Here is a 4,375-nt window from a genome sequence, read left to right on the forward strand (position 1 = left end):
GTGACGGTGTCGTCAGGTGCTTTCCCTTTGGTTGGTCATGTGTTGGTCACCTCAACCTTCACGGGGTGGTGTGCATTTACGTCCTCTATGGTGAGGTGAATGGATGGTTACGGTTAATGAGAATTGTATACTTGACGCCCCAAAAGTAGTGTCTTTAAACCTTAAGGCGAACACTATTGTCACTAAAGTTAAGGTCGTGTGATGTAGTCGGTATTAAAATTCTTAAGCTATCTTGGGAGTTTCTTACTACGGGATTCTGAACTAGTGGGGTGTCGATCTTTGCTTGTTTCTGAGGGTAGGTCGGGTAAGTCTTCGATTCAGGATAGGGGATATCGATTCTTGAGGGTGGGTTTGTTCGATTCTTAGTAGTCAGCGGTCCTATGGACAATTAGCCTTTCCTCTTTATAAGTTGGATGGGTGTTCTCTGAGGTTCAAGTCTTGGTCTGATAACTCTCATACTTACTGGATCGTTCCATTGACCGGACACTTTCGGTGTTCATGTTGGTGCTAAGTAGTCTTGGTGTTCTGGCTATGGGAATGGCTCCATGAGTTGAGTCGATTTCTTAACTCAATTTGGCACATAGGTGATATTTCCGAAAGGACTTCGGGAACATCTCGGGGAGGTTATAAATTTATGGGGTTCCCTTGAGGTCTTTTTGCTTCTTTATTTCAAATTCTATTGTAGCTAGGAAGAGTGTGGTATTTCTTACATAGGTACTTAGGAGTCTATATGCCAAGGATGATTCGAGGATTTGTCGTTATAAGTTGTAGGGGTTTCGTTAATCGATTGGTTAAGGCGAATGGTCTCTTTTGTGGCACATGAAATTTGTATGGTGGGGATCGAGCCAGCCCATGCCAAGTGACGTTGTTGGCTCTTTGTTGTCATAGATATTGGACTGATCTGGGAAGGGATGATTGTTCGGAATGCAAGTATGTTCTATGTATACGTTTGTATGTTACCAGTTTTGTCCTTGTTATCACAACTGCGAACATTTTTTTGTACCACGTTTAGCGAGTATTAGAAGTATGAGTGCTCTAATTATTAGTGATGAAATTTGATAGCATGGTCCCCACCCAGCCTCTCTATAATCGCTTGGTGTTTATGGTTCATGTATAATTAAGAATGGAAGACCTTCAACTGAGGGGCTCTATCCTAAATCCACAACCAAACAAGGAACAGGAAATAAGGTGGAATCACACACTCTAAGCCTTTAGAATCTCAATTATATATGACCCTAATGTATACACTAAGCCATCATAGCTCACCTGCAAGGACCCTTAGTTTTGATATGTTTCGTTCGAACGAGAGAGTAATTTATAATTATTGACTAAAGTCTTTAAATATCTTTATTGAGAAAACGTACTGCTGCTCGCAGGTGATTCCGGGAGGGTCTCTCCTGTAGTGATTGTCAGCACTCTACCCTACCTGCCAGAGTTCCTTGTTATTGGACATTCCCTCCTGAAGTGTCCAGATTCATCACAATCGTAACAGGTCGGGCTCATTCTGATGTTGAGAGTCTGGGGGATTGGTCGTGCTGATGCCCTGTAGAAACGGGTAGTGTGCCCCTTCTTATTGAAATTCTTGGTGTGTAACTTTAGCCAGGCTCCATAGTGATAAAATTACACTTGTTACACTTTGAGAGGGTTCCGACGTATCGACGGACCGGTGCTGGTGTGGTAGGTGTTGTGGCAGCATGAACCGCAATAGTTTGTTGCCTCTTCAAGGGCTCTTGTTCTATTTTACTCTTCCTCTCTTTCCGGGACTTTCTTTTCTTGCTCTTAGGTTTGTGGTCTGGAGAGTCCTTGTGGGCAGCCCCTCGTTGGTGCCCTTGGTTATTGCTACGGTTGTAGTTGTTGATACCTTTTCCGTTTCCATTTCCATTTGTGTTGCTAGAATTGATTTGTGCCATGACAGCTGTCACTGCAGCTTGGAAAGTAGCGGAGTCTATCAGTAGGATCGGTGTTTCGCCAGTTGGCTGGTTGTTTCCATGGGAAGACATAATTTTGTTGCATGAGGAGAAACGAGTGCGTGAGTAACCATGGTCAGTTCTAGTTGTATCCATCTATTTATATTCACATATAAATTTCACGTGTGGTTGTACGATTCTCAATGCTTCGACCTACATCCCGATGATGTATTTATGGTAAAGAGTAGAAATAGACATTGTACGAACGCTAAGTTTATCATAATATAATATAATTATCAATACAATTAGTGAATTCGGATTACATAGATTCTTGGAGGGCGCACCTCTCTTGATTTACGACTACTAGTTGTAACAAAGACATAATAAACCTAAGATGTAGTGCGTGTAGTGTAGTGACTCTCACATGCCGAAGTGGCGCACAAGGTGCCCAACCATTTCACTCATCTCACGAGTGGCCTCTTCCTCTCTTTGCCCTGCTAAGGTTGCCCTAGCCCCAGCCTCAATGAGTTGTTGCCTTAGGGTGAACACTTCCTCTTCTAAGGAGCGTAGACGGTTGGTAAGGTCCTCCTTCTCTGTGGACTGGTTCGGTATTGCTCCTAAAAGGTGAGGCTTGCTAAGGATCTCTCCGACGTCTTCACCCTCGCCTGATCCCTCCTCAGAGTCTTCTCCCTCATAGTCCATTACTTGGTATTCCTTGGGGCCTACTTATGGGTTCTCCCCTTGCACTTCTTCTGGTTCTTCCTCGATCCATTCGTTGGCTATTACCGCAGAGTAGTAGGGGTCTTCGGGGTGAAGCTCAGCCATGTTGCATGTGCGAGAATAGAGGTAGGAGATACATGTAAAAGGTTTAAGTGTGGAGGTCATATGGTATTCTAAAGTACTACTATAGCATTACATGTTTGATCCTAGGGTTTCCTGGTGTACGAAATCGATAAGTTTTTAGACTTGTTGTTACTGTTTGGTATCATAAAATACTCCCATGGTATATTAAACTTTAGGTTTGGTTCTAATGTTCCTTTGCATGTAGGGTTGGTAAGTTTTAGACTCGTTGCAAGTTGCAACACTACCCTCACTCCCAAACACATGTTGGTCGTATCTCAAATAAATATAGTTGATCAGGCTATATTTATCCCATATATGATTACATAACTGCCCAGGTTTGACTTTAGTGTTCAACATCTAAATACTTTTGTTTTGTTCTTATTATGATTACGGTTTCTAACAAGTATGTATACTTTTATAAAATACTTATATCTTTAAAGTATACTTTTAGTTAGAGTGTTTTAGTCCCATTGTATTTATAGTTGTATATCTTGTATGGTTAGATATACTATTTCACTATAAACAATGCTCTCATACCAATCTGTCACACCCCAAACCAGAACGGCAGAAACGTACGGGGGCGGATGACTTCATTGTGCAGTATCATAACAATTGAATATGAATCAAACATAGCAACCAAACATCATACATTAAAGCTACTAACATTCATTGTTTACAAATTGTATTTTTTCTTCGATTACACAAAAATAACATAAAGTATGATGTATCCAAAAGGTAGAAAAATATCCAGATCCAAGGCTCGAGTACTTGTTCACTGAGTCCCTGAGAATACAAGTCGTTTTGAAAAGCGTCAACATAGAATGTTGGTGAGTTCATACGCATATTTGTAAGAAAACTTTGTAATATCCTTGTTTGTAAAGCTCCGGAAAATCCGATATTTTCTATAAAAAGTAGTTTTGTGAGTCTCGTTCCAAAATCGTGTATAGTTGCATGCATGTTCTTTATTTTCCTTTATTTGTATTAGAAAGAGTGTATTCCCAGAAAATCCTATATTTTCTGTATATAAAAGAGTTGTGGTCTTAAAACCCTAAGACCAGAGTGGTGAAATTTGTTTACGTAGTGAACGGAACATAACTTTGTGTTTTATAAAACTAGTAGAGTGTATATTCGTCGTAAATTCAAATAATGTTGTTATTCTCTATGTGAGTCGTTACAACCATACTAATGACCTAAAGCGTCGGGCTTGACGTTTTTCAAGCGTCGGCTTCTTTAAGATACTTGTCACCCTAGACTGGCCTAGTCTAGTTGTAGCGAACAGCTCAGGTGTGGGGGTGTCAACCCCATATAGATCTATACACAATTACATCGCTCTCCCTCCAGGAGACTCTTGTTATAACTAACAGGACTTACCGCGTACGCTAGGTAGGTATGACTAAAGGAGAGTCTCACAAGAGCCTTAACAGATTTACGTGAACTATAACTCCATTTTACTAGCAAAATAGGATAATTATGCCTTTAAATAATTATAAGTCCTTTAAAAGTGTTGTTTGTGACCTTCAACTATACTAAATATAGTTTATTATGTTTGTTTGCCAAGGCAATTTATATAATCATATATATAAATACATATAATTTAACATGTCTAGATGTTTTAAAAGTATGTA

This window comes from Lactuca virosa, chromosome 5 (assembly GCF_052849685.1).
Source record: "Lactuca virosa cultivar CGN04683 chromosome 5, Lactuca_virosa_CGN04683_v6, whole genome shotgun sequence".
NCBI lineage: Eukaryota > Viridiplantae > Streptophyta > Magnoliopsida > Asterales > Asteraceae > Lactuca > Lactuca virosa.